Consider the following 22,299-nt stretch of genomic DNA (forward strand, 5'->3'; position numbering starts at 1 on the left):
AATGTTTCTTCTTCCTGTGAAAATCCAGAAAGCGCCCAGATGAGACACGCATTGTACGCATTGTCTCCAATAACGCGGGAACTTCCACATTCTTTCTTCCCGTAATAAAATTGAGGATGCTGCCGAGAAGCGCAAGCCTAATTGTATTCAAGGAATTATATGCGGAGGGAAACCAAATATATTTGAATCTCGACCCCTGATTTACCAGGGCTCTTTACTAGCACCTTATTTTTTTTTCAGCGTTTATCTTAAAGGCTCTCTAATCTGTAATAATTTTCATAATCGGTGCTTTGCATGTGCCCTGATCATCGCTTGTGTAAATCTCAAATACATTCAGTTGGGAAAAACAGTTATTCATGCGCCTAATCATTTAAAGCACATTTGCATTACCGACTAAATTATTGTATGCTCGGCTCTAAGATTTATTTTCAGTTAGTGATTACAAATGCAGAAATCGCGGTAATATTATTAAATGCTGCTCACCGAAGGTTGAATTAGCTGTGCAGCTGAAGAAAAATATAAAACACACAGCAATGCTTCAATAAGGTTTGAAAAGTAAATCAGCCGCGAGGGAATACATTCATAGCCTGCCCTCAGTACTGAAACTTTCTACCGTCGACAAATGTAATGTATTGCTTATGTGGAGGGCAAAGAAGAGCACTTGATAGCGTCTCGCCTTGGTATGAGACAGTTATTGGTGTAGAGAACGAGAAAACAAAACGAGAAGCATACCTATTATGAAAAACATCGACATTTTAATATCGGTCCGCATTCATATCAGGACAATAACGCGTATTTTATTTTTGACTGCATTGAGCAACATTTAAAAGTCAAGTGAATATTGCCACGGAACAGGGACAAGGCCGTATGTACAAACAGGAATAAAAGCGTAACTGCATGAAAATCACCGTTTTATTGTGATTAATTTAGGTCCGCAAAAGTACTCAGCAACTCAGTGGCGGCGATAGCAAATAGGTGTTTATTGCTTACATTGAGCACACAACTGAAACAATTATACCATCAAGGACGCGGTATTTATATAGTATTCCATGAAAGGGCTGCATAAAGCACTTCAACAAAGGATACTCTCAAGCATAACTAAAGCTGCCTGTGCGACCTCTCTTCATGCGAGGGAAGAGAGGTCGCCAGCCCAGCCCAGTGCATCAAGTTGTAGCAAATTTGTCTCCCCCAAAAAGAAAAGCAACATTTGACAGGGCGAGGGAATCAAGCATTCAAAATACAATATATATTTAGTCACTGCGCGTATCCAAGGCCAATGTACAAGCTTATGAAAAGGCACAGGGGATACGAAGCTCGTCAGCTAGTGCATCAAGGCTGGCATCTCCAGCCTGTCCCCCGTACAAAAAAGAAGCGCCCGTGACAACGCTGCAGAAACCGTGCCCACCATGTCTTTCTAACTGGTCAGACAAGTACTCCGAGATGACGAGGTGCAGGTTCCGCAGTGCTGGATACATTGCTCGAAAAGGAGTCAGACACGCCTCATGGAGGCAGCGATGTGCTTTTCCAAAGAACGAGGCCGATATCTTCAGGCGCTGAGGTGGGATGTCACACACTTGACTTTCGATGTTTGGGATACATTTGACGAAGAAATGAGAGTGAAGGTCCTGCATGTTTTGCATCTTGTCATCGACATGCCGCATACTTATCCGGCCTCTGAACACAACGGCCACTGCCAGATAGCCACCCTGGCGGGGATCGCAGACAGCCATCATGTCTTCGGCTCCGAACCCCAACTGCGGCAGTTGTGGCACAGTCAGAGCCCTTTACTGCTTGCTTCCACGCGAGGTGAGCGGAGCGAGGCCAGTCAGGAAAAGTGCAGGCGTGGGAAGGGCACCATGTTCGTGGTCATTTTGCGAAGGTCAGCATTCAACTGCCCAGGAAGCCTGATAGGGAAAGATGCTCGATTAGAACCCTCTCACAATAGGAATGTATTCCCACATATTATGTTGGGCGGTCATCTTGTGGGGCAGTAGAAATTACACCGCCCATGAGCCTGCGAAACCTAAAATGTCAATAAAGTATTGATGTCGCCTGCTTCAAACATTTCGTATGCTTAATTGAAGTTTTACTTTAAGTACTAAAATTGCTTTTCCTGTTACGCGCCCTGGCCACCTGCAGCAGCCAAGAAACCAAAACACTTGCATCAAATATCTGCACCACCCTGTAGGGTATTACAGCGATACAAAAAGGAAGGAAAAGGTTACGTATGCTATATATGGTGGGATATTAAAAAGAAATACATGGCAAAAAATAATTATTGAACGTATTTTATATGCCTATGCTATTCATGCAGGTGCAATAAATGACGTCGATATTCAATTTCTTGCTTGTAACTGAAATATTGTTAATTTCACAGCTACACGGACATGACGTGTTTTCTTTTAAAAAAACTGACATGTGGTAGTCACTGCTGCCGCTGCAGATGCAGTGCGTCTCGAAACCTCCTTCGCTTCCTGTAATTAGCTGGTGTATCTAGTATGGTTATTGCGAAGAGGAAGTAGTGCACGAGGAACATTCCAGACAATGACATCGTGATCGCTGCGCGTGTTGGACCTGACTGTGTTCGCTGTCGCTGTGTTCGCCGCGGATCTGTCCAGTCCTGCTGATCGAGCCCTGCCGATCTGCTCAGTAAACCCCATCTTACATTATTATTATATTTTACACCTCAGGCATGGAAGCCGAGGGCGCTTTTTACTTACATTTCCTGTTTCAATTATTTTTGCTAGAATAGTGCGGTCACATGCACTTCATGAAGGCACATTATCCTGTTTTGATTATGGCTAAAGGTTTTGAAGAAAAAAGCTTCGCGTGTGCCGTATGCCGCGACATCACAGCCAAGGCCTGCTACTCAGCAGGTGTTCAACTCCTCCTCATTAAAAAAATAAAAATCAGTCTCCATCTAGAAATAGAACCTCCACTACTAGGATCCTCAGCCTACCGCTTTACTGCTGCGTTGTGCCACGCCCCGGGTCGTGAAGCACGCTTCATAATTTCGCTTGTCTATCGTGAGGATGACAGCGAGATTCCTTGTGTGACAGATACTCTAAAATAAAAAAGTCTAAAATAAAGTCAGTCAATTAGGGTGACGTCAAGAGTTTGACGTCACTCATCTGCGGTCAGCTATGAGGACCAAGCGGGAACGAGTGTTTCAACGCCACTGGGTGGCGCTTCTTGCCTTCCGCGAGTAACAGATGCTGCGCCTTTCCTTTCTTGTCAACGAGTTATAGAACGCCGGTGAACTTTGACGCGCTCGACAAGGAAGCCAAGGAGAGTTTTGCTGCTGGCGAACGATGCAGAATACTGGAGAAATTAACTTCTTATCCCTAGGTAGTCATTGCTTTTCGCTGCGTATATCCAGGCATAGCAGAGCTAAGGCATCTTTATTTTTTAATAACTGTTAAGACAGCTATGTTTCCTGTGAGACTCATACTGAATCGATCACAGCCGTCACTAGAAGCAGGCGGTGGAGGGGTGTGAAACTCTGCGGGTTCTTCAGGAAATGCATTGGTTGGCTTATTTACAGAAATGCAGTAATGAGCGCAGCTTTGAAACACTCACCAAAGGCATGTTATCACACCCGACATATTTGCAGAGACTAAGTTGTTAAGATCTCAGTAAGTGTGAGTCGCGAGCCACTGGGTCGTTAAGCAGATTTTGTCAAAGGCTCCGTTGTCCCTGCAGACAGTTGCGTCGGCATTTTTCACCAGATGGTCGATGGACATGGTGACATTGCATGGCTCGACGATGTAGTCCGAAACCTGGAGGTAGGAGCAGAAAGCCACATGAGAACCGGGCGCGCTCACACAGGCGAAAGGAGAATATCTTGAGAAAGTCCCTTGGGCGATCAGACAGATTCAAAGGCGCGCAAATAGTGTCACAAAGACAATGTCACACCTTAAGGGAAGGGACCATGCTGAAGGTGTTCATGACGTGGTCCGAGTACTCCTCGCAGATCTTTGAGATGAGTAGAGTACCCACGTCACATCCGGTGGTACCACGCAGGAAGTGGGCGAACTGGCAACCTCGCGGGCATCCGCAGTTCTGCGCTTCCCTGGGAACGACGCCGAGCACGACCTCCAGCAGTTCGGCACCCTCCGTGTATTGGCCCTTGGCCCAGTTGTGGCCTGCACCACGCTGGCCTGAAGGTATTTAAAAGCGTGTGTTAGGACATGTTCTTAGCCGAATCATACTTAAAGGGGCGAAGAAACTCCTCTAGATATACGTACTGACCGAATTAAGGAGACGAAGAGAACGAATGCAGAAATTAAAAAGTGGGCCCTGAATAAAACTCCTCTTAGGATTTTCGGGCTCCTAAGGAAAAAGTAAGAATAAAGGAGGTTATAAAAAATTGCTCGAGTGGAAGCCGCGCCCGTCGACAGAAGCCTCGGCGACGCTATCTTGCGGAAGGCAGGAAAGCCAGCCAGTTGCTACTGAGCGCGCCTGCTGAGTGCACGGAGAAGGGGAGGTTTTCAAATGCGTGGCATATAAGACAATCAACACAAACATTGTTGTTTATGCACGGCTAACGGCTTCACGAACCGTGTAAAAACGACACCAGGAGTCACATTTCACGAATTCAGATCATTATTGCTCATTCCGAACTGACCGTGCTCCTTGCATTGCGACTCGTACGTGCAGGCATATAACGTTTGCTTCTCTTTTGCTTTTCCCTGAGACGCGAACACTTTTGGAATGGGCTGTTCGTCGCGAGGGCTGGCAAACAAAAGGCTGAGGCCACCTGTGCTCTTCTCATTTTTCTCCAGACTTCTTTGATTGGACTGAACAAAGAGCATAGTTGCGCATGCGCTCTGTGACGGATCTGTTATGCCCGTGCGGCTACAGGCGCCGATAATCAGTATATATTCTCAGGACAGTTTCCTCTCTGTATTAAAGTGTAGAAAGCTGATGAGACTGCGCGCCATTATTACGGGAGCATTTACAGATCACTCTATCGAAAAGGCGTCATTGTACCCCAAAACTAAACAAAAAGCTTGTCGGAAAAATTATGGAGGCCTTGTGTTGTGCTTGTGAGGTACTGGAGTCGTACTGCGTGCATAGGAATGACTTGTTAAGGCGGACAGAGAGTGAATAAAGTTGGATTATAAGTGGATTAAGGAGGACTAGATGGAGGAAATGGGTTTAAGTTTCATTCAGTTAATTTTTTGACTGAACCGAACAAGCGGCACGGTTGCACTGGTGCTCTCTGCCAGCTGTTACTCCCAGTGCGGCTATAGGCATCGGTAATCAGATAGAGGCCCAATGGTGAGTGAATGGTTAGAGTGTAAGGGGCTATTAGTGCGCACTACGTTGTATTCAACGTTATATTGTTAGAGTAGGGCAGATTAAGTTGTATTAGTGTAGCTTAAGCTAGAATAAGGCAGTTTACGTGGAAATGAGGGTGATTACTTTGGATTAACCTAATTTATGGCGGATTACATTTGATTATGAATGACTATGCTTGATTAAGAATAAATACGTTAGACTGAGGCTGACCAATATGAATTAATGTGTGTTATGTTGGATTAAAGGTGACTTATTTGGTCTATGGTAGATTAAGTTAGAGTGATGAAAAATTGATATCGAATTCATAGCACCTAGGCAGCAACCCCCTACTTTCAACGAAACAAATAAGTATTCGACAAATATAGGTCAGAGAGGAAGTAGAATTTGATATCATTCCGACAGTTTATTTAAAAGAGCATATAGTGCTACGAGTGCTACGAGTGCTGAACTCTTCGCCAATGAAAAATATGTTTCCTAAGTTGAATCACCATATCATAACTACAATCCGTGGGCACGCATGTCTACAAGCTCCGTAAAGGTGCAGTCGAGTTGTACGAAAACCGGGATTCATAACGTAACAAAAGATTGGAATATGTCTTGTACAAATACCAACTGATGTCCTTCCATTCAATGTTTAACTGCTAAGAATAAATGAAACTTCAGTATGCCCCATAAGGATCATGGCATTAACCATGAGTAGTGTCAGTGCTCATAATGTTTAAAAATAGCACATGCAAGGATGATATCAAATTGCGGTTTGTTGCATCATCCAAACCAGGGGAATACTGGTGAATAACCTACTCCGAAGAGATCATTCCTTGTTTACGCTTCAACAGAGTAGCACTCCTTGATTTTTATTTTCTACTTGTTTTTCTATTTGCGAGTTTTGCAGCTGCTTGCTATTTCCCTCATAAGTATATTTCGACCAGCAAATTCCGTTTGTCACAATAGGAAAGTTTAACGTTCGCATTTATATCAGCAATTCTGTGTAACTGTGTAACCCACCATAATTAATGTTCTTCTCGGATCCTTTGCTCTTTGTTTTTGTAAGCTGGTCTGAAATGCTTGGTCACAGAACTTGATAGCACCTGCTGCTTTCAAGCTTGATAAAGCTGCCGGTATCAGTTCGATGGTCAGGTTAATTGTTTACAGCAATATGGGTTTCTTTATGTTAAGGATAGGAAGCTATGTTTCTCCTCCTGCTTCTTTTTTCAAAATACGGAATTTAATTGTTATTCAGGTTTGCACATGCATTGTTGTTTCATTTGTTGTTTAATTCCAGATGCTGAGAGCCTTGGCGAAGGCACCTGCTAATATACAGTTCAGGGCCTGATCCCGACCGAGCAAGATACATTCTGGTGACGCTAAAATGGAAATTGGCAAATTAACTAGGTTGATTGAACAGATGTTAGGAACTGAGTGCAGTGGAATGAAATTAGATTCGTACAAACATACTCTATATCAGCTAGGCTACAACGTGACTTGAAACTATAGCATATATTTCAATTTTGAATAACAATAAACTAATTAGCGCGAATTATTTATGACATGCGGTTGGCCCAGTGTAATTTACTCGGTATAAGCTATCTATCGGTATACTACTTGAACCTATTGCATGCATTTTAACGTTTCTTTAAAATAGCTGATTAGCTGTGTCCAATTAGCCCTAGAATATGCCACTGCAAATATGCCCGAGATTGGCTATCGAATGATATATGACTATGACTATGACGTCGCATGTTAAGTACAGTTAACAATTTGTAATGTTTAATTAGGACTCGCACTTAATTCAATGCTCCTATACTCGACATAAGGTACCCAACTATGTGATAATAGCGTTCCTATGGCTTGATTCAAAGGTATGACATTGAAGTAGAGCGGCGACATTTGCACTGAGTATAGCTATAAACGAACCAGTACTCCTATATCGTCGAGAGCTTTAAACATCCAGGCGGTGCGAATCAATCTATAGACGTCCAGTATGGCTCCCCTCATAGCACACAGCATTGGAAAAATATTTTACATACTTAAAACACACTTTTCAACGCTGGGGAACAGCTCTCCCGTACTCTTGCAGGCCGCTTCTTGCCCCCCTCAAGCTGGCCGCAGCAGGTTTCTCCCAAGCACACTGAGCGGAATAGGAGTCTTACACTCCAGGAAGTTTTTATAACCCACTTGATGACAACCTGAATTGTACTTGCCTTCAATGAGGTCTACCAGTAATTGAGTGTATTATCGCATATCACCCGAACCAGTTCACCGACAACGCTATCACACGAACCGTTCGTTGGTAACCCCAAAGAAAAAAACATTACAATTCACTGCAGTGACCCGCATTGCAATGGAAAAGCATCGAGTGTCCTTCACCCTCGTCTCCGCTTGCTTTCCTCGGAACGGCATACGTTTGAGCTTGCCGGACTTCCGGCGTAATTTGAAGCACATGTACATGCCTGACGATGCAGACGGCAACATTCATACTGCAACGAATCACGTACGTCCAATCACACAGCACATTACAACAAGCGTCGGCAGCAAGGTGAACACTGGCGCAATCAAAGTTGAAGTGGAGGCGACGCGCACGCCGCCGTCTTTTTCATGGCGCAACGTAGTACTAGTCACTAGCGGGCTGCTTTTCATATGCGATAGCATTACTAAGCCTATATCGGTAAGGTCGTGTCCGCAATAAAATTAGAAGGTCTCTCAGATATATGTTAAGAGGAGAACGGCGAAACCTGCCCTTCCTCTCCTATCATTTGCTTCTCGTTATTTGGATCTTATCAGTGTTCGTTACAGTGCTGCATATAATTAAAATTGATTACCAGGAAAGGAAAGGCGCTGTATCTATCACACTTCATCCGGCAAGTGTGAGTTTGGACAGTACAGATGGCACACCCCCACTCCTGTCGTGTCGTGTGGCATTCCTTAGTGCGATTTCAGCTGCGGGATTGCAGATGGCACGAACGCTAAACAAGAACACAAGTCGCGGAATCTTGCGCACTGATCCAACGCCTCCTGATAGCACGCCTTGACAGTTCGCGCACGGGATTTCGTTCCATGAGCCTAGAAAGGATTGCGCCCTTAAACTTGCCCAGAGCCGTTGTGTCGTTTTGAGAGAGATAAGATCGAACAAATGACTGTGATCGACAGAGAATAATATGAGGATGCTGGGGAAAACTTATGTTGATAGGATTGTTAGTTAGAGAGTGAAAAATATGAAGGTAAAATGAAACATACGTGACTAACATCGACGTCTAATGGATGCTACGACAAGCCGACCAGGAAAGGATGGGTTTCTGACTTAGCAGGTTGACAGGAAAGGAAAGGCGATATATCTGTCACACTCTGCGGACGCCTGAGCGGCGCTGTAAGAGAAGGGAGAGAGGTTGGAGTGAAAGCGGACTGAGAAAGGGGTACTGCAGCGAACAGCTGCGGAATCATTGCTACCACTTGGGGATCTTTAACGTGCACTGACATCTCACAGCTGACGGATGGTCGCCTCCATCGGAACGCAGTCGCCGGCGGTCGGGACAAAGAAAATTTTCACTGTGTGGCACATGCCCCGGCCCAGCTAGCAAAATCTATACGAGGGACGGGTGATTTCCTGCGTGCAACAACAACGCTCAGGCTTCCGCATTTCTCCAGTGGAGATTGAGCAGTGCTCTCGCACTGCCACCCTCTTATCTTTTAGAGGTCGCTCAAGGTGTCCGCGGAGAAGACCAATTTCAAATGCCGTTAATGCCTGCTGTACTGCGTATATTTCTATATGCTCTTGGGTGCGACGTTCGACGAAGCGGCAAATGGAAGGCGTCGCACGGACGCCTGGATCGAACGCCCGGTGGGGTCAGCTTCGTATATGCGTGAATTGCCTGGTGGCGTCCTCAGCAGTCATTACGTTATGATCGGATGGGACGCCGTTATCACTTCCGGTTATTAGACGTGGCCGATGACGTCTAAAGTGATGGCGTCGTAGCCAGTCGTCATTACACATGACTATATAGTTATGACTAATGACTAATTAGATCAAGTTTGTGACTGATTATTCATTAGTTGGTTCAGGTGGGTGACTAGTCGGCAATTAGTTATTCCTGGTCAGTGGCTAGTTAAGTGAAGGCGAGTGCAACGATGAGGCAATCGGTGTGACTTCATACCGAACGGCGTCGGCGGTTCCTCGCCGAGTTCTCGGCGTCCGCTGCTACGCCGGTTGCTAGACAAAAGCTCAAGGTCATTCTGTACCTGCTCGGAGCGCCGCCACGATGAAATCGCAAATCCGTGGCCAATGTAGCTCTCGCTAGAATATTCCAACTCCTTCAGGCAAGAACCAATTGACCTATACACAAAGTTCGTCCCTTAAATACGTATAAAGGTGATAACTGCGAAACATTCATGACCTAATCAGAACGCCGGCAGCCTGTTTCATACTAATACCTCGTGATCCTGCGCTCGTATGCCAAGTTTGCGTCGTTTTCGCAATGTTCATTCAAATCTGATTGGTGGAAACGCCGGAACATGAAGTGGCAACCGAACATCCAGTTCGGTGTTTCGGTCCGGCCGCGGTGGCGCAGTGGTTGAGATGCCGGGTTAATGTTCTAGATTGCCCGCGTTCGAACCCGACCTCTGGCGGATTCATTTTAATTGTAACCAAACTGAGAGGCACCCCTGTGCTATGCGATGTGAAGTGCACAGAAAAGGTCCCCACGTGGCCTAAATTACTCCGTAGTCTTCACTACGGCAGACCTTTCTCACTCTCCCCTTCCTCAATTCTCTTACGGCGTAATATTATTTTGGTGTTTCTACGAGTCCCACGACTCGAGGTGAGGCGAAAACGACGCTCAGAAAACTACACAATCAAGGAATGAGAGTCCAGGCATGCAGACAAATAATTTGGGGCATGATCCAGCTTCTTCAGCGTCTTTGCAAATTGATACATTGGAAAGAAAAGGCGCAGTATCCCACATTTCTCTAAACCTGAATCGCACCGTTTAAGGAAGGGACTTCGCTTAAATTTCGAGCTTTGATGCTGACAACTCGACAATTCCAAGGCCTTTAACAACTCATAAATGGCGTCCGCACAAACTATGCACATGCTATGCGCGCAAGATGTACCGCGAAATTCGCGGGATGTCGGTAAAGGTTCTGCTACCCATTTGCAAATGGCGGCATACAACAGCCATCGACCATTGCATGCTGCATACATGGGTTATCGATCGGGACACAATTGAAAGTACGTGGTTTGAAACCCGATCACAAACGGGCCTCCAACTTGACCAGCAGGCGGATGCTACATGGCAAGCAAAATGGCATGACACCACTCCGAACGCTGCCCAAAAAACAGCTGCGTCACCAGCAAAAATTATGTGTGTTTGTTTTTCTTTTCCTGCTCTATAGCTCAACTCTAAAGTACTGCGACGGCTTTGCGGCCAAACGAGCCCATTACTTTACGACGTAACAGCAATTTTGTAGATGTAGGAGAGGGGGCTGGGGAATTATTTCTGCAAGTAACATGAAATGCCGCAAAAAGGAGGCCATGGATACGGCTAAGCAATAACGCTCCAACTTTATCAAAGCGTAACAACTAAAGAACATATGGATATGCTTTTTACAGAGAAAAGATTTTGCACATAAGGGAACTACGTCACTAATGGAACTCTGTTTAACGGATGCTAATGAAGTGTCCACATTATCTGCTATCACTTACTGCGCCCCGCTTATGAATTGTGTCGCAATAACGAGATCTGTATCGTATATTGTATATCCTTGTCTACAATGTAAAGAGGCACCGTCATTGAAAGAAGCGTGTGACTTCGCGGTAAATATTATAGTATACAGAAGCAGTCCAAGTACTCTTCACCCCAAGAGTTCTTCTAAACTGCCCTGGCGAGCGCTCATCCGTCACTTAAAAACTGAATATAGGGAGCCCAACTGCTGATAGGTGCGTTTCGATGGAGGCGTAGCGCAGAGGCGTCCTGTACTGTGCGATGTCAGTGCACGTTAAAGATCCCCAGGTGGTTGAAATTACTGCGTATCCCTTGACCATGGCACCTCTTTCTCTTCGCTTTCACTAGTCCCTTCCTTTTCGGCACGGTTCAGGTGTAGACAGGGCATGTGTAACATATAGTGCGTATTTACTTTCCTGTGAACTAATTATTATTAGCGGAGTAGAGCTCGCAAGGCGGTCGTTACAGTAGCAATGTGAACTGCCAACGAAAAGAAAAAAATCTAGTGGTGCAAGTCGCCTTAAGCGCAGTACTCCGAAAGCATTTCTCAATGCTATGGAAGCGATAGACACAAACCAACAACGCTCGTCGCGACGAGAACCAAAGACCTACTTCTGGACTAGCTCGCGACTTTCTATGGGACTATAACCCTCTGCAGTCTCTCCCTAAAGTGATTTGCTTATTAATAATTGAATGTTTGTGTCGACACGCCCTGTACACACCGCTAATGAGATGAGTTGAATTTAATAGCACGTAGGCTACTATTGAGACCGGAACTGTTTTCACATTATTAAAAAGTGCACTCAAATGAAGCTCCGTCGTAATACACATTCATGCGCTCGAGCCGGAGCTCCGAATTCTTTTGGTAGACCGCGCATGGAAGAATACCATGCTCGTCAGAGATGACCTCCCAGGGCTGCAAACGGGTAGACATGTCACTCATAGGAGCGTCTTCACACCTAAGCTTGACGACAGCCATAAAAATTCACATCGGGCCCAAAGGCTCAAGCTGTGCGCGGAAAACAACATAATCTCATATGCCTGAAAATGCGACATGCCTGGTTTTTTTTGGACAGAATGCTGTAAGAGCAGAGCCTTCCTTACGGGCAATATGTCTAACGTAGGTCAACGTTCGCTAAACTTGGGTGAGGCTTAAAAGCACACCAACCTTATATTAATCGCATTGTTCTTCAGGATCACAGCACAGGGTTAATATTCTTAGAACGCCTCTGAGAATGCCACCCACACGCACGTCCCGCCTTTCATCAACATCATCAGCACCCTGACTATACCCACTGCAGGGCGAAGGCCGCTCCCATATTTTTCTACTTAACCCGGGTCTGCGCTGGCTGCACCACTTGACCGCCGCGAACTTCTTAACCTCATCCGCCCACCTAACTTTCTGCCGCCCCCTCCTACGCTTTCCTTCTCTTGGAATCCAGTTTGTTACCCTAAGAGACCATCGGTTATCCTCTCTTTGCACTGCATGTCCTGCCCATGCCCATTTCTTCTTGTTAATTTCCACTAGAATGTCGGTAACGTGAGTTATTTCTCTGACCCACTCTGCACGCTTCCTATCTCGTAATGTTACTCCTACTATTTTTCATTCCATAGCCCTCTGGGTTGTCCTCAACTTAAGTAAAACTCTCTTCATTAGCCTCCACGTTTCAGCCCCATAGGTGATTAGAGTTAAGATGCAACTGTTGTATACTTTCCTCTTGAGCGATACCGGTTAGCTGCTAGTCAAATCTGCGAGTGCTTGCCAAATGCGCTCCACCTCTATCTTATTCCTCTTGATATTTCCTTTTAATGCTCCGGATCTGCGGTTACTACCTGTCCTAAGAACACATAATCGCCTACTACTTCCAGTACTTCGCTACCTAATGTGAACTGCTGTTCTTTCCCGAGGCTGTTGAACATTATCTTAGTCTTCTGCACAATAATTTCCAAGCCTACCTTCCTACTTTTCCTGTCTAGGTCATCAATCATTAGTTGCAGTTCATCCCACGAGTTGGTTAGCAAGGTAATGTCATCAGCAAATCGCAGATTACTGAGGTATTCTCCATCTACCCTTATCCCTAACTGCTCCCGTTCCAAGTCTCTGCATACTTCCTCTAAGCAAGCTGTGAATAGTACTGAGGAGATTGTGTCTCCTTGCCTAACACCTTTCTTTATGGAAATTTTGTTACTTTCTTTATGCAGAATTATGGTTGCTGTGCATCCACTATATATATCTTCCAGCACTTTCACGTACGGCTCGTCTACCCCCTGATTGCGCAATGCCTGCATCACCGCCGATATTTTAACTGAGTCAAATGATTTTTCGTTATGAATGAATGCTATGTATAAGGGCTGGTTATATTGCCAGCATTTTTCTATCACCTGATTGATGGTATCGATATGATCGATAGTAGAGCGCCATTTCCGAAAGCCTGCTTGATCCTTTGCTTGATTGCAGTCTAAGGTTGTCCTGATTCTATTAGCGATTACCTTAGTAAGTACCTTATATGTAACAGACAGTAAGCTGATTGGTCTGTAATCTTTAAGGTCCTAAGAGTCCACTTTCTTATGAATGAGGATAATGTTTGCATTCTTTCATGGTTCCGGTACCATCGATGACACAAGGCACTGCGTATAAAGGGTGGCCAGTTTTTCTAGCACGATATCCCCCCCCCCCCCCGCGTCATTTTGCAAATCTGTAGTTATGTGATTCTCTCCAGCTTATTTCCCCCTTTTAATACTTTGCAATGCTTTCTTGACCTCGTCCTTTGTCACCAGTGGAAAGTCTGACTGTTGTTCCCTGCCGCCAATCTCGTTACGGTCCTGACTACTTTGGCTGCTGTAGCGATCTGTAAAGAGCTCCTCGGCTACTTTGACTATCTTGTCCGTATTCGTGATGACGTTGCCCGCCTTGTCCCTTATCGCATACATCTGATTTTTGCCTATGCCTAATTCCTTCTTTACCGCTTTAAGGCTTCCCTCGTTCTTTAAAGCATGCTCAGTTTTCTCCATGTTATACTTCCTTATATCAGCCACCTTGCGCTTATTGATTAGCTTTGATATCTCGGCCAATTCGATCTGGTCTGTTGGATTGAAAGCTTTCATACTCTGGCGTTTCTTAATCAAATCTTTCGTCTCCTTAGACAGCTTACCGGTATCCTCTCTAACTATCCTACCGCACACTCAGTAATGATATGTCTGAAATTATTATTCCTTGATTTAGGGTAATGTCGCCATCCTCGGTTAGAGCTGAATATCGGTTCTGTAGCGAGATCCTGAATTCTTCTGCCCTCGCCCTGACCGTTAATTTGTTGATGGATTTCATTCTTACTAATCTGTTGCGTTCCTTCTTCAGATTTAGGCTAATTCGGGACCTCACCATCCTATGGTCACTGCATTGCACCTTCCCGATTACCTCTACATTTTGCACAATGGCGGGGGTTGAACACATCATGAAGTCAATTTCATTTTTAGTCTCCCCGTTAGGACTTTTCCATGTCCATGTCCGGTTCTTCCGTTTGCTGAAGAAGGTATTCATGATTCTTAAGTTATTGCGCTCTGCAATCTCAACTAGTAACTCCCCCCTGCTATTTCTAGAACCAATGCCATAGTCACCTACTGCCTGGTCTGCTGCCTGCTTTTTCCCTACCTTGGCATTGAAGTCGCCCATCAGTACATTATACTGCGTCTTTACTTTCGCATTGGCGATTCTACATCTTCGTAGAAGCTTTCAACTGTCTGGTCTTCATAACTACATATAGGTGCATAGGTTTGTCAACTTTCAGTTTATACCGCTTATTAACCCTGGGAACAATGACTGCCACCCTCTCATTAATACTATAGAATTCATCTGTATTAACCGCTATATACCTATTGATAAGGAAACCTACTCCTAGTTGTCGCCTCTCTGGTAAGCCTCCATAACACAGTACATGTCCATCCTTCAGTACTATATATGTCTCATTCGGCCTCCTAACCTCACTAAGCCTATGACATCCCATTTCATACCTTCTAGTTCCTCTAACAGCACTGCTAAACTTAGCCTCACTAGCTAAGGTTCTAACGTTAAACGTTGTCAGGGTAAGTTTCCAATGGCGGCCTGTCCCGCCTCTGATATCGAGTAAAAAGCAGAGACAAAAACTCGGAACCACCAGGCTGTACCGCCAACCCATCTACAATACCAGAGAACACCGTTTTGTATGTCGGCTGTGATACTGATGGGATAATAACAACAGCCGTCAGTGCGAATAGAGAAGTCGAAACACGCGGAATAATATGATTCGCAGCACTCACACGCGTACACAGAATCTAAAACTAAGCACCTGATAACCGCACCTACTACTGCGGCGCCTGGCTCAAAAGCCAGTTCTTACGCCCGTAGCCTGAAATGAGATGGTCGAAAATCGCGTTTTCAACAGTGAAGCGGCTAACGTAAGTCGCACCGAAACCTGCCGGAAGAGGCGAGCTCTGCCCCGCGAAAAACCCCCGAATCGGAAGCGCTGTTTACCTTCGCTGTGATCTGGTTGTCGCACTGCCCCGCCTGCAGGTGCACGATCTCGTTCATGTTGGAGACCCCCTCCGCAAATCCAGCTCTCAGGATAGAGAATGCTAGTCGGGAACGCCTTTTTATAGCCTTGCGCCGCATCATCACTCGCTTTCTCTTCGTCTCTTTCAATACGATTACTGGTATTAAGGGTAAAACCCTAAAACTGCCAGAGAAAGCGCTACAGCTAGCGCTCCCTAATGGAAATGTATTTTTGAGCCTGGGAATAACATGTTCTGTTGACGCAGCTGATGTTGTGCGAAGGGTCTGCGCTAGTGCAGCAGGAACTACTTATCGTATCGGAAAGCATCCCGAAGAGCGGGGTTCTTGATTGTGTGCGCAGGGGCGCACGTGGTACACGTAGCTACCACATGTGTAGCTTGCTTCTTTTTTTTTTTTTGCGATGTTTATTGTCTCTGGGAATAAAAAGAATGTTATGAAGGGTGAAAAGTATCATCAAATAAATGACGAAAGGTTGGTTGATGTTATGAAGTCGAGGAGTGACGTTCAATTTCGCCCATGGAGCAACAGCTCCATGGGCGAAATGGCTTTTTCCAGCTGTCAGCTGTGCTAACCCTGCTAACGTATTAGGGCATCGCTACGAGCAGAAGGCGTGAATCGGCTAAGTATTGGGCGGCTAGTCCTCTTTTTCTGTTTTCCCCTGCGCATTTGCGCTTTTCACCGTGTTGATAACGCTCGCAGAGAGATTGTAACTGTAAAGTGATGTCCACGCAGTCTCCCGGCCAGGGGCGCTCCCCTTGGTCGGCTTTCATTACGCCTCACGATCTACCTCTGGAAGCGTTCCAACGATCTGGCGTTCCAAACATTCCTGTGGCGCTGGTGTCCAAGGATGGCGGATTTATTAAAATGAATTACCCTGGGACTGTTCGAGCTGCTCTCCAGGCAGCCTCTTCCCTGTATGACTCGATCACAGAAGTAAGGCAGTTTGGGCGTGGCAGAATACTGTGCCGATCTCCAGACCTCAATTGCGTTAAGGATCTGCTTAAATGCAATTCATTCGGATCGCTTCAGGTGAGCAGCTTTATCCCTACTCATCTTAAATGCACAAAAGGATTGGTCCGAGGAGTAGACTCTTCTTTAACTCCAGCTGAGACCCTCGACCTTCTTTCGGCGGCTGGTGTGGTAGCGGTGTACCGTTGCAGCCGGGAAGTTAATAATACGCGTTTACCAACAGAGTCGGTGACTGCCACATTTGCGGGAACTTCATGCCCGTCAGAGATAAAAGCATGGCCATTGATCTTCCGTGTGGATCCTCTTGAATCTAAGCCATTGCAGTGCACTAATTGCTTGCGATATGGTCACAGTGCTCGTGGTTGTAAGTCCTCCGTGCGGTGTTCCAAATGTGGCGATGGTCATCACTCGTCATCATGTTCACAACAAAACGACAAATGCTGCCTTTGCGGTGGAGCCTACGCTGCAAACTCTTTGGAGTGTCCATCTCGAAAACAGGAGCTGCAAATTCTAGAAGTAATAGATAGAAAACGCTGTTCAAGTCGTTACTCTGTAACAGAAGTTAAGGAGCGATTACACGGTTATGCAGGTGTGTCAGACCAGTCAGGTGTGCCTCTGGATGCATCAATCTCAAAGGCGATAATGACTGCAGTGGAAGCATCAATCACTAAAATGGTCGACCGAATAGTTGTTGCTATTACAGAGTGTTTTTCTAACGTTCTGGCAGTTCAGCTAACGCAAGCCCTGCAATCAGCAACAACCCCTTTCATAGCAAACATGCCCTCTGAAAGCTCTCAACAGCTTGAAAGCACTACTGTTGCATCGCCTCACAGGGCTACTCCTCCAGATGACGATGGAAACATTAATGACGCAGAGATGGTGGGATCAGATGTAAGAATTCAAAACGGTGTGGGTCTCTCATGTCGAACCATTCTTCGCCGCGGTCCCAACCAAAATCAAAGAAACATCAGCATGCATCAAAGCCAAAGGATAATATTTTGGGGCAGGCAGTTGCGGCTGCCCAGATTTCGCAATCATAGGGGCACTAAAAGTTATCCAGTGGAACTGTCGTTCAATTCTAACAGCTTCAACAGATTTAGTTTACATTTCTTCTCAATATAATCCACTTATAATTATTTTGCAAGAAAGTTGGCTAACAGCTGAAAAGAATTTCTATTTACAAAATTATCATTCATTCCGACAAGATCGCCAATCAAAAGGAGGAGGATTAATTATATTTGTCTGTACAAACTTCTGTCACAGGGCTAAGATATCTTTCCAGCTATCTTCTATATATTGTGAGTTACTGGCCCTAGACTTTGAAATTCCAGGGCACTGTCCGTTTTCCTTAGTGAATGCTTATTTCCCTAGCGGTGTACAAGATACAAAACCTCTAGATCTGCTATTAGTTAATTGTCGAAACTCAGTTCTTCTGGCAGGTGATTTTAATTCGCATCATGTGTCAACGAGCTAAAAGACAGATAGTTGTGGCAAGCGTCTTTGGGATTGGATAACAAATAATAACTCTTCCTTTAGAAATTCGGGTTCGGCCACTTTCATAAGAAAACACAGTCAATCTGTGTTAGATTTAACTCTTACCTCTGCCAGTATTTTCGTTAATAATTGGTCGACACTTGATTGTGGCACCTCTAGTGACCACATACCGATTGCGTTTGATGTTAATCACCCTGTAACTGCAACGACTTCTCAGTTGAAGTCATTTATCAACTAATAATAACTTTCAGTTAACGTTACGCTCTAATCTTGAGTCATTGACTAACACGGATGAAGAACAAAAATAAATCGCTTATGCTCGGTGATTGAGGATTGCCGTAAGAAGTCTGAGATCTTGGTACGCAGCTCAAAGGGGAATACTTCAGCTGTTTGATGGAAGGCTGATTGTTCCCGAGATTACAGACGTAGAATGGCGGCATGGAAAATGCTTCTCTACAACCAGTGCCCGAAAAACTGGCATGATAAGCTCATTGCAGCTACTTTTAAACGTACAGTTGCAAAAGCGGATGACGAGTATGATGCTAAGCATTTTGATTTCCTCTCTAAATCTGGCAACCGAACTGCTCTTTTTGGTTTTTTACGCTCGCAGAAAAAGATTCCGCAAGCACAAAATCTACATTCCTTTATTTTGACTCCCCATGAAGCAATAGACACAATTGAAACAATTGCCAAAGGACTGGAGAAGCTTTTCTCGTCTGCACTTCCTTCGTGCTCTATATCTGTAATGCGAATGGAACCAGTTAATTATGATCCTCATATTTCCGTTTCTGAGCTTTCTCCTATAGTTATAAGATTACCAGCCGCCGCTCCCGGTCCTGATAACGTAACTTCAAAAATGTCAAAAATTCTTTTTGACGAGTCACCTGAGACGTTATTAGAGCTAGTAAATTATTCCATCAAACATGCTTGGATACACCCAGAATGGAAACTTGCCAAAATAATTCCTTTACTTAAGATCAAAGACGGTGCCTTGTCAATTAATAATATATGACCAATTGCATTACATCAAACATTGTAAAATTAATTGAAAGAGTCATACTTATACGTATTTCGGACTTCATGAATAAAGAAAATATCCTCAGTCCTTGCCAAATCGGTTTCCGTCAAAAGTGTTCCATCTGGAATGCGCATGCTGATCTCGGGAGTCGAGTTCTTTTAGCGCGGCGCCAAAAAATGCACGCTGCCTTGATAACGCTAGATACAGCCAAGGCCTATGATAGCACTGAGCATAGCATTCTATTGCAAAAATTAAAATCTCTTCAGTTTCCACATTATTTAGTAGCCTGGATATCTGAATTCCTCCAAAACCGAGAGTTTTACTGTGTATTAAATGGCGTTCATTCTGGCAGATGTAAGCAAGCCGGGGGGTGCCTCAAGGAGCAGTCTTTTCACCAGTCCTTTTCAACATACTACTCAGCTCAATACCATTTAATCATGACGTTCGCACTTACGTATATGCGGATGATATTGCTTTTTTTTTGCAACTACATCGGATATTCAATCCCTTTATCTCCACTTGCAAACGTACCTAAACTCTATTGAGAATTGGTTGTGTGGCTTGAGTCTCACATTAAATGTGAACAAAAGTGCAGTCCTCGTATTCAATATAAAATATTCTGTAAGTCTGTCTGTAACGTATCGGCAGCAAATAATACCACAGGTTAAATCATTAAAGTATTTAGGGGTCACTTATGAGGATAATCTTTCATGGCAGCCCCACATTAACCATATTGCTACGAAAGGGGCTCGGGACGTGGGCATGTTGCGCCGAATTAGTCGTCCCAGGTCTGGAATGCGGAGAGATGTCCTTTTAATGTTTTATGTTATCTATGTGCGTCCAATATTAGAGTTCGGTTGGATGGATGGAAACAACTGTATTTAATAATAAAAAAAAAGTCTTTCAGGGTGGTCCCCTACTAGTCCAGGAGTCCACTTACTTTTGCTTCACATAGAGCCCGATCTACCAGCCATTTCGGTTCAGTCATGTTTTCTGGATCAGCAGCTTATAAAATTCGACCGCTTGTTCTCTTGGAGCGAGAAGCGCTTCGGTTGTGTCTTGGACTTCCAAACTTTGTTGCCAACAATGTGCTCTACCTTGAAGCCCGGATTCCACCCTTGATAAAAAGATAACAAATTCTAACCTTTCAGACGTACCTAAGGATATATGAATCAAAGTTTCACCGATTTATGTCTATTTTTTGCTGTCAACCGACCTCCTTTTTCGGTGTCCATTGGCCTAAATTTCACACCCCGCAGGTTGTTATGGTCAAAAATTTGCTGGACCCTTTAAATGTTTCCCTTCCTAGTATTCTACCCATACAAACCATCGGTTCATCTATTGAAATTTTCTTTGACGACATACTCCCGAATAATGCTAAAAACTTATCATCCGTTATTCTAAACGGATTATTAGAAGATCATTTAAGTAGCCTTTCTGCTAGTTTAGTAGTAGCTACTGACGCATCTCAAAGTAATGAAAAGGCGGGTGTGGGTATATATTGTCCACATTTAGATTGGTCTTTTTCTGTCCGGCTTCCGGACTTCACCCCAATTTTTGAAGCGGAGTTTCTGGCAGTGGTACTCGCTTTACGGAAATTAGACTCCTCTTTTTCTAAAGTGGCTGTAATTTCCGACTGTCTATCCTTGTGTTCATCTCTCTCTTCGTCGGTGGATTCTGCAATAGTAAAAACCTTTGTCTCCCTGATCCCTAGACATTTGAAAATTGTACATATGGTATGAGTACCAGGCCACAGCAGTGTGACTTTAAATGAATATGCTGACAATTTGGCAAAAGAGTCCCTTAATTATCTATCCTTCCGGCGACAGCGTACATCACCGCAGCCACGTTTCGGAGAAACGTTCTATTAAATATGAAAAATGGACATTTTTTAAGATCTGATGACTACCTGCATCTAAATTATCCTTGGAATAGAAAATTATGTCATTCACGGCAACTTGAGATTTCTCTAACAAGGCTGCGATGCCGTTTCCCACCTTTAAATTTCTATCTTTACAGGTCTGGTTGGGCACAGTCTCCCGTCTGCGCATTTTGCGGTGAACAAGAAACATTAGATCACTTTTTATTGTTTTGCCGCCGCTGCACTAGGTTGAGAAGACAGTTGATTGAAAGGCCATTGCAACAGCTTAGCCTTAGTTTAAGCAGCCCGACATTGTTATCATTTGGCGCCACCATCCTTGGGCACAGTCACAGGTCTGTTTTTTCCGCCATGCAAAATTTTTTACTGGACTCAAATCGTTTGCCTTGCTAAATATTTAAACATCACTTATTCTACAATTGTAGTGTCAATCTCCCGTGAGTGTTACCACTTTTCATTTTATAGTTCACTTATTTCCCGTTTTGTTTCCTTTCCTCTACCCCTCAAATCATTTTTTTAATGAAAGTAAAGTTCAAAAAAAAAAATAAAACAAAAAGAAAAAAAATTCATTGCTACCCAATTCTTGGCCGATCCCCCTCTGTGGGTATGTGCCATAAGTTATTTGGACAACAACAACAAACAACAACAGCTGTTGCTATTGTTGGTGTGCCCTAAGATACAATTTGGCGAGCTACAGCTCGCCAAACAGTATTTACCTGGCTTACATTCAAGAGCGCAGCCCAAGCCCCTTTCTAGGAGCTAAGTCCCACATAAATGGCGCACATCGATGCCGCGGTCTGCTCTTGTACTCTTACCGTTGGGTCCTCGTCGAGCCTACGGCAGTGCCGATCGCTATCCCAGTGTGCGTGACGGGCTTTCTATTACTGCCACCGCGTTGATCATATGTGCGTCAAGTCCCGTTCTAGGGCAGGTGAGGTCGCAACTTCCTCTGGTGCACTTCCATGACGTGCACCCTCGCCTGGCACCGCAGCACCTCCGACATGGGTAACTCTCTTCGAGCCGCGCTCCAAGCAAGAGACCCAATCGACCCGTTTTAAAGCTTCTTGGTTTTGACACCGGCCCGTATCTGGATCCAGGACCTGCCGCCTAAGGCACGGGTTGGATCCACAACCACAACATTGGTGCCCCGGTATCCATCCAGAGGAGGATATAACACAAAGACAAGCACATGGACGTCATACAAAAACCGCACATCCAAACCGCCTTTTCATGCGTGTTCAACACGGTGTGGATGGCGCGCAGGTCGCCGCTGGAGATGAGCCTCCTCCCTGGCGCTCCCTGTGTGAACACTCAGCCAGCTCAGAGGAAGTATGTACCCAGTTTTTACTGGTTGGTTGGAAGCAGTGGTTTTCGA

The 22,299-nt window shown here is 44.8% G+C and overlaps 1 pseudogene across 1 annotated transcript; it reads right to left on the minus strand.

Annotated features, from left to right (window-relative positions):
* Positions 1–764: 764 nt before the first annotated feature.
* LOC146182901 (tubulin beta-4B chain-like) lies at positions 765–15,582 on the minus strand (annotated as a pseudogene). Its single transcript, XR_014708395.1, has 5 exons — positions 15,526–15,582; positions 11,820–11,934; positions 3,916–4,160; positions 3,580–3,779; positions 765–1,904 (listed from the first exon to the last, which is right to left on the minus strand). The product of XR_014708395.1 is annotated as a tubulin beta-4B chain-like (transcript).
* Between the last annotated feature and the right edge of the window lie 6,717 nt (positions 15,583–22,299).

The sequence above is a fragment of the Amblyomma maculatum genome, chromosome 7, assembly GCF_055883805.1.
Source record: "Amblyomma maculatum isolate TAMU_Amacu chromosome 7, ASM5588380v1, whole genome shotgun sequence".
Classification (NCBI taxonomy): Eukaryota; Metazoa; Arthropoda; class Arachnida; order Ixodida; family Ixodidae; genus Amblyomma; species Amblyomma maculatum.